Raw genomic sequence first — 10,506 nt, forward strand, 5'->3', positions numbered from 1 at the left:
ATGTTTCAAGATGTTTCAAAAATAAAAATAGGCTAGCTTGTAGTTTGGAGATAGACTGTCCCCTTGGGTTCAATCCCCGGTACCAAGAAATAAACAAACAGGAACAACAAAAAAGCCTGGGGTTGGCCGGGAGTGGTGGGCACGCTTGTAATCCCAGCATTCGGGAGGCTGAGACAGGAGGATCACAGTTCATGGACAGCCTCAGCTACTAGTGAGGCCCCTTGCAACTCAGTGAGACCCTGTTTCAAAATAAAAAATAAAAAATAGGACTGGGGGTGTAGCTCGAAGGTAGAATGCCCCTGGGTTCCATCCCCAGTACCGCAATAAATAAATAAACAAACAAACTAATAAATAAATGGAAGGCAGGCAGGTAGGTGGGAAGGTAGGTAGGTAGATAATGAGGTGGAGGTAGACAGACCGTGAACCAGGTACCAGATCTTCAGTGGATGAGGGAGTGAGGAGCCAGAATCCAACTCTGGGCATATTCGCACAGCCAAGTGGACATTAAAGGGGGCCAGAGCCTCCCCTTGAGGACAGAGTCTGCCAGTGGGTTGCAAGAGCTCAGGGCACTGCTCGTGGAGAAGTTGAGGTCTGGCGGGAGAAGGAGTCTGGGTGGGGAAGAGATCTGGAGAATTGTTTACTCATTTCTCCTAATTACTTTCATCTTGAGTGGGTTGAAGGGTTGGTTGAAGAGGTTTTTATCAGATGAGGATCTGAAAGCCAGAGATAAGTGAGATTTGGTTCCTGGTGAGGGAGGGGAGGGGTCTGTCATACACGGGGAGGGGAGGTGTCTGTCATACATCAAGGCGCAGGTATGAGAGAGCTGGAGAAAGATGCTGGCGGGTGGGTTTCAGATCCTGCACTTAACCTATCTCCTACAGGTGGTGCAGGCCGTAATCCAGATACTTGGGAGGCTGAGAATGGAGGACTTCAGGTTTGAGGACAGCCTCAGCAAGCGTGTGCCACCACACCCAGCTGAGGGACCCTGTTTAAAAAAATTTTTTAAAAAAGTAAGGCATGGTGGCGCACGCTTGTAATCCCAGCATTTGGGAGGCTGAGACAGGAGGATTGCGGTTTGCGGACAGCCTCAACTACTTAGTGAGGCCCTTTGCAACTAGGGCTGGGGGTGTAGCTCGGAGGTAGAATGCCCCTGAGTTCCAGCCCCAATACCATGCAAAGAAAAAAAAAAAAAAAAGGAAGAAGAAAAAAGAAAAAGGAAAAAAAGAAAAAAGAACCATTGCTCCCATGAGGGTGTAGGGGGGCTCTTTTTAGAACCCCGCTGCTGCAGTCCTGAGAGAGGCCTTTGACTGGAGTGAAGGGGAGGGACCGTGGGAAACAGAGCTCAGGGGTGGCCTACAGGCCAGCAGGGGTCAAAACTCAGGCTAAGCTGCAACTTGGTTTATAAGAGAGACTGGAGAAGGCGGTCCAAGCTTTGGGTAGAGCTGGGCAAGGACCTGGAGGTGGACATGAGTTATCCAGTTTGGTTGGAAGTGAAGCTGAACAGAAAGCTGGCTGATTTTCAGCTGTGGAAAGAGTTGGAGGCCAGATTGAAATTTTGTAAATCACTGAATAAACACCAGGCAATCTCAAAGGGCGTGTTGTACCGTGCCGATGCTTATTTTGCGCTGTTGGGGCGGAACCCTGGGCCTCACACAGAATGGGCAAGTGTTCCTCTTGTGAGCTACACCCCCGGTTCCTCTTTTTTCAGCCCTGAGATGGGGTCTTATTGTGTTGCCCGGGCTGCTCCTAATCTTCTGGGCTCCAGCCATCCGTCTGCGCTGCCTCTGGAATAGCTGGGCTACAGCCATGTGCCACTGTACTAGACTTTTGTGTGTGTGTGTGTGTGTGCTGGGGATAGAACCCAGGGATACATGGGCATTCTGAATACCTTCTAGCTGCACTCCCAGCCCTATTTTATTATTTTCTTTCTTTCTTTCTTTTTTAGTACTGGAGGGGGAAGGGAGAGACCCAACCTATCAGAGACTGAACCTACAGGCATTCTACTTCCAAGTTATGCCCCCAGCCCAGTGTTATTGCTTTATTTGGAAACAGGGTCTCACTAGGTTTCTGAGAGCCTTGCTACATTGCTGAGGCTGGCTTTGAATCTGCGATCCTCCTGCCTCAGCTTCACAAGTACTGGGATTGCAAGTATGCACCACCATGCCCAGCTTCCTTCCTTCCTTCCTTCCTTCCTTCCTTCCTTCCTTCCTTTCTTTCTTTCTTCCTTTCTTTCTTTCTTTCGCAGTACTGGGAATTGAACCCAGGGGCATTCTACCTCTGAGCTACACCCCCAGCCCCATTTTTTATCCTTTATTTTGAAACAGGGTCTTGCTAAATTGGGGAGGCCTCACTAAGTAGCTGAGACTGTCTGCAAACTTGCGATCCTTCTGTCTCAGTCTCCCAAGTACTGGAATTATAAGTGTGTGCCATCACACTTGGCTTATTTATTTATTTATTTATTTTTGTAGGTCTGGGGATGGAACCCAGGGCATTTGACCCCCAAGCCACACCCCCTGCCCTATTTGTATTCTTTATTTTGAAAGAGGGTCCCACTAAGTTGCCGAAGGCCTCACTAAATAGCTGAGACTGTCCGCGAACCACGATCCTCCCGTCTCAGCCTCCCAAATGCTGGGATTATAAGCGTGCGCCACCATGCCCGGCATTCTTCTTTTATTTTGAAACAGGGTCTCCCTAGGTTGCTGAGAGGCTCACTACTTGGCTGAGGCTGTCCTCAAATCTGGAATTCTCCTGTCTCAGCCCCCCAAGTACTGAGATTACAGATGTGCACCACCATCCAGCTTCTTAAAGGTCTTTTGAGTAACGATTACACCTGTCAGCAGAGGTGAGGCGACGTGGAGTAAGGGGAGGTCAGAGGTCGGGAGACCTGTTGGGAAGCGGTTGTAATAACCCTAGATGAGGTAATGTTTCTGGAACGCGCTAGAGGAAGTTACAGGTTCAAAAGATATTGTGGAGCCCAGCGTGGTGGGAGGCGGAGACAGGAGGATCACCGTTCGTGGCCAGCCTCTGTTACTTAGTGAGGCCCTTTGCAACTCAGTGAGACCCTGTTTCAAAATTAAGAATAAAAAATTAGGGATGAGGGTATAGCTCGGAGATAGGATGCCCCCAGTACTGCAAAAACAAAACAAAACAAACAAACAAACAAAAGATACTGTAGCCATAGAACTGATGCAGCTTGACGGCACAGCAAGGGCAAAACAGGGAAAAGATGAAGGCAGATGAGGAGGGTAACCAGGGAAACGATGCCATTAAAGGCAGCAGGAAGCAGGGGCTGGGCGGCTGTCCTGGGCTGGGGTTGGCATGGTCCGCGCAGCTGTGTTCTGCAAGCACTAGAGGACCGTCCCCACGTGGAGGACGGGCTGGAGGAGGCTGGCTGGAATGATGGGCAGCACTGGGGTGAGCGCAGTTGGACAGAGCATCTTGGCGGGCATGCGGCGCTGGGCTCAGTCTCCAGCATAAGAAGTTAAAAAAGAGAGACAGACAAGCAAGAGAAAGTTCAAAGAGGCAGAGTACCGTGGGAAATGCCATTGGTTTTGGCTACTGGTTCTCACTGGTTTTGGGGTATCATCTGAGAGAACAGTTTTGGTAGAGTGGAGAGTAGAAACATCTTTTATTTTTTCTTTATTTCCTTCTTTCTTCCTTTCTTTTCTTTTTGTTACTGGGGATGAAACTCAGGGGCATTTTACCTCCAAGCCATACACACCCCCAGCTCCAGCCCCTCCCCCCCTTTTTTTTAGTACCGATAATTGAACCCAGGAGTATTTTAACATCAAGTTAAATCCCAGTTTATTTGTTTATTTATTTATTTATTTATTTATTTATTTATTTTTGGTGGTACCGGGGATGGAGCCCAGAGGCATTCTATCTCGGAGCTACATCCCCCACCCCTATTTTTTATTCTTTATTTTGAAACAGGGTCTCACTGAGTTGCAAAGGGCCTCACTAGGTAGCTGAGGCTGGCCGCAAATCACGATCCTCCTGTCTCAGCCTCCTGAACACAGGGATTGCCGTCAGCCCTTTTCATTTATTTATTTTTATTTTTTTGGTACTGGGGTTCCTGGAAGCCCTTCTACCTCCAGGCTACGTTCCCAGACCTATTTTTTATATTTTTATTTGGAAACAGGGTCTCCTAAGCCAGCGCAGCTGGCTTCGAACCTGCGCCATCCTCCTGTCTCCGCCTCCCAAGCGCGGGGATTATAAGCGTGCACCCCCACACCAGGCTAAGCCCTTTTTATTTTGAAATAGCATCCTGCTCAGTTGCTGAGGTTGGCCTCAAACCTTCAACCCTCCTCTCCTGGCCTCCCAACTGCTGGGAATGCAGGTGTCTGCCACTTGGCCTGGCAACATATTTCAAAGAGTCAAGAAATAGTGGGTATAAAAGAAAGATTGACTGAGACACATCTCTGATAGCAGTATTCTCCTACTGGGGGGGGGGGTTCAGGAATGAGGAAGGGGATGTTGCAAATATGAATTCACTTTTTAAAGAAGTTCAATAAGGAAGGCCCGTTAAACCTGGCATGTCCCAAGGAGAACCCACGACTGCCACGGCCCCCACCTCCTCCTTCCTGTCTCCTCCCTTGGTCTAGTTGCCCCTCTGGGTTGTAAGCTCAGGAGGTCAGCGGTCCACTTGCTGTCCGACAGGGCCTTGCAAACCTCCTGCAGGGCGCCTGCTTGTATGAATGCACAAATTCGGGACAGGACCCTGCCCCGCAGTGGTACAACGAAATATACTAAGGCCATTGCTGGAGCCCATAACCCCTGCCCACCTCAAGGAGGAGACCTGCTGGTTAAGCTCGGGGTGGGGGAGGGCACCTAGCCCCAGGAACCGCCAGGGGCTCTTGACTTCAGCTGTGGGGCTCTCTGCAGTCAGCTTTCCCAGCCCCTCTGGTGGGGTTCTAATCCAATTTTTTTTTTCTTGCGATACTGGGAATGGAACCCCAGGGCCATTCTACCTCTGAGCTACACCCCCAGCCCTATTTTTTATCTTTTGTGGGTCTGGGGATGGAACCCAGAGGCATTTGACCTCCAAGCTACACCCCCTGCCCAATTTTTTATTCTTTATTTTGAAACAGGGTCTCCCTGAGTTGCAGAGGGCCTCACTAAGTAGCCGAGGCTGTCCTTAAACCCCAATCCTCCTGTCTCAGCCTCCCTAATGCTGGGGTTACAAGCGTTTGCCACCACGCAGGGCTTCTGATCCAAGTGTTCTGACACCCAGCAGCAAGCACCGGGAACAGCTTTGGGCCCTGGCTTTTCCCGCCCTCCCCTGCCCCTATCCTTGGCCAGCTCCTCAGTGGTCTGCCGCCTTCCTGGGATTCTGAGGATAGAGCTCTGGGTCTCCGGGTGAATCTCCCTCTGTGTGTAGCAAACCCAGCCTAGTGTGGAGTGGAAAGGGGGAGTTGGGGAAGCCCCGCAGGTCTTCCCTGATGGATCCCCAGGGACCCGCTCTGGGACCCCCATCTTGGCGTCTCGCTGTGGTGGGGGAATCTGCCCCTCTGCTTTCCTCCTTTGTCTGGAGCCGGGGATGGGGAGGCGTGACTAGGGAACCCGAGGGGCAGGGTCTTCGCGGGGCCACCGTCTTTGGCATCGTGGGTGATAAATCCACTAAGTCTCTTTAATAGCGTCTTTCAGAAGTTCACACGCACGCACACGCACAGATCAGAACAACGTGGAGGCCGCCGGGGGCGCAGGGGGCTGGCGGCGCCCGGGATCCGAGGCTCTGGGTTCCCTTCTGCCTGGCTGGCAGGAGAGGGCGGTGGAAGGGAGTATTTACAGGCTGCGACATGCTGCTCATCCAGGGTGACGGGTCCTACACCAGACCCCTCCCCAATCTCATACCAAAACCACGGCTAGAAAAGAGAGAGAGAGAGAGAGAGAGAGAGAGAGAGAGAGAGAGAGAGAGAGAGATGGAGAGAGGGAGGGAGAGAGAGGGGTCCGGGTGGAGGCGAATGAAACCATACTGGCAAAAATAAAAAAATAATAAAAAATAAAAATAAAGGGAGTGAGCGTGGGGTCGTGGCTATCCCGGGGCCCGGCCCTCTTGCCGGGAAGAAGGGACAGAGTCTGTGGGTCGGTGGGCTAAGCCTGGGGCCACCCACCGTGACTGGACCGAATCACCCCGCCGAGACGAAAAGAAGGCGGAGCCTGCCGACCTGGAGGCGGGGTTTGCCAGAGCGGGGGCGGAGCCTGCGGAGGGGGCGGGGCTTTGGGGACGGGACTCCAGGCCGCGGGTGGTGGGGGCTGGGCTGGGGGCGCTGCACTGTGAGCGGACGGGGGGTGGGGGCGACTGTGGGCCTGGCGTGTGAGGGGCTTCCCGGGCAGCGGCGGCCCTAGGGTGGGCTCTGGAGGGGTTCCTGAGGACGACGGAGTGTGGGGTGCGCGGAAGCCCCGCGGCCCCCGAGGCGGGCGTGCGGAGCGCCCCGGGGGGCCGGCGCTGGGGGCGCGGGGCGGCGCGGGCCGGGGGCTTCCCTAGGGGTCCCAGTAGTTGTCGTGGTGCTGTGCGGCGATGATGATGACCACGGTGAGGATGGTGCAGAGCACCATGGCTGCGATGCCCACCGCCAGGGAGATGAAGGAGAAGTTCCGGGCTTCGCGCGAGGCGATCTCGGCCGACACCATGTCCCCGCGCGCCAAGGCCGTGCGCACCTGCGGGCGGCGGGGTCAGGCTCGGCCCGCCCGGCCCCCTCCCCGCCGCCCCTCCCCGCCGCCCCGCCCGCACCTGCACCGCCTTGAAGATGGCGATGATGCCCGTGGGCCAGAAGCAGCAGATGGTGGTCAGCACGGCGATCGGCATGTAGTCGTGCGGCGGGCGCCTCGGCTCCAGCAGCGCCAGCCCCGGGCCCTGGGGCGGCGGCGGGAGCGTGGAGGCCACGCCCGCGCCCCCGGGGGTCCCGCCCGCGTACGGCTGTGGAAGACAGTGGGGAGGGGTCACCCCCACCCAGCCCAGGCGCTAGCGGGGGTCTGCAAAGCACGGCCCTCGCCCATTGATTCTCAAAGACTCCGTCCCAGGACGCCCATAGATGGCGCCTGGACCCCTCTCCTGCCTTCAGGGCGGCCATGAACCCCCACATGCACTCGCTGAGCTGTGGGCCCTGGCCTAGTCCAGACCTCCATCTCCTGCAGGCGCTGCCGGCCTCCCTCCTGGTCAGTCCCAGGCGTCCGCTCCCTCCTGTCCCTTGGTTTCCATCTTTTGTTTTGTTTTGTTAGGTACTGAGGCTGGAACCCAGGGGCATTCGACCTCCGAGCTACATCCCCATCCCTATTTTTTTCTTTATTTTGAAACTGAGTTGCAAAGGGCCTCACTAAGTAGCTGAGACGGGCCGGGAACCGAGATCCTCCTGTCTCAGCCTTCCGAATGCTGGGATTACAAGCGTTAGCCATCTCACCCGGCTTCTTTCTTTCTTTCTTTCTTTCTTTCTTTCCTTCCTTCCTTCCTTCCTTTCTTGGGGATTGGGCCCAGGGCATTATACTTCCACCACCCCCCCTTTTTTGTACTGGAGATGGACTACCTCCAAGTTATACCCCCAACCCGATTTTATTCTTATTTGGAAACAGGGTCTTACTAAGTTGTAGAAGGCCTCACTAAATTGGGGAGACTAGTTTTTTTTTTTTTTTTTTTTTGGTGGTCCTGGGGGTGGAACCCAGAGGCTATACTCCTTTGGGCTATACTCCCAGACCTATTTTACATTTTATTTCAAAACAGGGTCTCACTAAGTAGCCGAGGCTGGCTTTGAACCTGTGCGATCCTCCTGTCTCAGCCTCCCAAGTACTGGGATTACTAGCTTGTGCCACCGCGCCTGGCTTCCTCCCCCTTCTAAGAACAGGAACTCACTAGGTGCTGAAATCGCATTAAATTGCTGAGGCTGGCCTTGAACCTGGATCCTCCTATCTCAGCCTCCCAAGTACTGAGATTACAGGGTTCGCCATTTCTTCCTCTCCCTCCAGGAGTCCTCCTTTCAGACCCCCTCTTGACCTCTAAGTCCCCGCCCAGGTCCTGACCTCTGACCCCAAGCGATCCCCAGGTCTCCCACCCCACACTCCGGGCGTTGCGAGCCCCTCCCTCCCGGGGCTGACCCCCACACGCAGGGGCCCCGGGCTCCGTTTCTCCACCTCCCCGGCCCGAGCCCCCCAGCTTCAGCTCGGGCTCCGGGCGCCCCTCCTCCAGGCCGGGCAGCGTCACTCACCGTGCCCACCGGGTAGACCGGCACGTAAGCCGTGCAGGGCTGCAGCTGCAGGGGGTAGCCGGGCGCCACGTAGCCCCCCAGCGGCAGCGTGCCCACCGTGCCCGCGTGCGTGGGCACCACGAAGCCGGGGGCCTGGGCGGCGGGCGCGGGCGCCGGCGGGGGCGGGGCGGCGGCGGGCGGCGGCGGGGGCAGGGGGCCCTCGAAGCGCGTCTCCTGCAGGTAAGGGTCGGGGGGCATGCGGGGCAAGGTGGCGCAGCCGGGCGGGGGGCCCCCGGCGGCCGGGCCGGGCGGGGCGTGGTGGGGGGGCCGCGGGAGCGTGGCGGAGGCGGCGGCGCCGCGCTGCGCGGCCGAGGAGGCCAGGCCGCCGGCCCCTAGGCGCGGGAGGGTGGCGGTGCCCGACTGGTGGTAGTGGTGGTGGTGGTGGTGGTGCGAGGGGGCAGCTGCCTGTGGGGGCGGGGCGGGGGGCTCGGCCGGGGGCTGGGGGGCATTGTAGGGCGGTGGAGACGTGTGGGGGACGGTGTCCGGGAGGCCTGGGGGCAGTAAGCAGAGAAGGGGGCAGGGGAGAGAGAACGGGAGCCGGCCAGAGGGGTCCAGGGAGACACAGACAGACAGACAGACAGACAGACAGACAGACAGACAGACAGACAGAGACAGGGAGAGGCAGATGAGAAGCCATCTCTCTCTTTTTATGGGGAGAGGATTGAACCTAGGGGCATTCTACCTCCAAGCTACCCGCCCTCTCCCGGAGCGCCTTATTTATTTTTGTGTGTGGTGCTGGGATGGGACCCAGGGGCACTCTACCTTCTAGCTGCACCTCCAGCCCCATTTTTTTTTCTTTTATTTTGAAGCAGGGTCTCACTAAATTTCAGAGGACCTCACTAAGTAGCTGAGGCTGGCTGTGAACCTGCCATCCTCCAGTCTCACCCTCCCAAATGCTGGGATTACAAGCGTGCACCATGACGCCTGGCTTTATTTCTTGTCTTGAAACAGGGTGTCCGTCCCTCTGTTGTTCCAAGTCCCAGTAAGTGGCTGAGGCTGGCCTTGAACCTGTGAGCTTCCTGTGTCCGCCTCCCAAGTGCTGAGATTACAGGTGTGCACAGGCCAGGCTGCCATCCAGCTCTCATTTTGGGGCAGGAGAGGGGTTGTATCTAGGCCACCTGCACCCCCCACACATTCTTTTCAATCTACTTTTGAGGTCACAAATCTTGTCAGCTTCTTTTCCTTCTTTTTCACCAACAGGGACTCAGCTGTCTGTCACCGCAGCCCCAGTCTCCTGTCCCTAAAAGACAGCTGTCTCCGGGCCAGCCTCTCTGAGCTGGTCCTGAGCCGTGTGCATGCATGTAAACATGCAAGACTGTTCATGTGTGCTCACCCAACAGTTGTATAAACACATGTGGGTTGACATGGTCCCCTCCGCCTTTCCTTCCATGGGAAAGGAGAGTCCTGGCCTCACTGGGGACCTCAAGCCCCCCTTTTCTAGTGCCCATAGAGAAGAGTTTTCTGGAATTTACTCCCCTGACAGCCCCCCCCATCTGATCAGGTCTCCATATTTCCCTGCTGGAGGCCTCCAGGCGGGCAGGCGGTGACCGTCCATCTGTCACTCCCGGGATGCCATCCCTGTGGTACCTCGCTGGTGCTGACCTGCTCTCTCCCGCCCTCCCCTCCCCCTGCCCCCTGCCCAAGTCCTGGGGAGGGGCCCCGGCTGAGTGTGGAATAAGGAAGGGGAGGGTAGGAGATAGGGAAGGGGATCACTGTTGGGGGGAGGAAAAGGAGACTACCCTCCACTGGGGAGGCCAGGAAGGGGTTAGGGAGGGAGGGGGCGTCCGGGAGACCCGGAGGGGGCGGAGGAGGGTTTGCTGTTGTCGTCTCTTTACCTGACTTTTCCAATGACATGCTTGCCGTCTTGCTGGGACAGGGTCCCTGAAGCTGGAGTCAGGGGCCCCTGACTGGCTCCGGAGTCTGGGTTGGGATGGCGCAGCCAGCAGCCGCGCAGAGATGGAGACAGTAGCGGGGGGCGGGGGACCGAGCCGGAGCCCGGAGGGGGGGACTTAAAGGGACCGAGCCGAGGGAAGGGGGAGCTCCAGGCGTCCCCAGCTCGGTCCCTCCCTCCCTCTCTGCTCCTGGACCACCTCTCTCCTCCGCTCACCCTGGCATCCAAGCCCCCAGTTTAGGCTCCCCTGGAGTTGTCATGGAAACAGGGAGGCTAGACCAGGCAGGAGGGTGGGACTAAGGGAAGGAAGGAGGGGGAAAGAACTCTCTAGAGTCTCCCCCTCCAAGACTCGCTGTGTAGCTAGCGATCGCGCTGTGG

The sequence above is a fragment of the Muscardinus avellanarius genome, assembly GCF_963383645.1.
Source record: "Muscardinus avellanarius genome assembly, chromosome: 14".
Taxonomy (NCBI): domain Eukaryota; kingdom Metazoa; phylum Chordata; class Mammalia; order Rodentia; family Gliridae; genus Muscardinus; species Muscardinus avellanarius.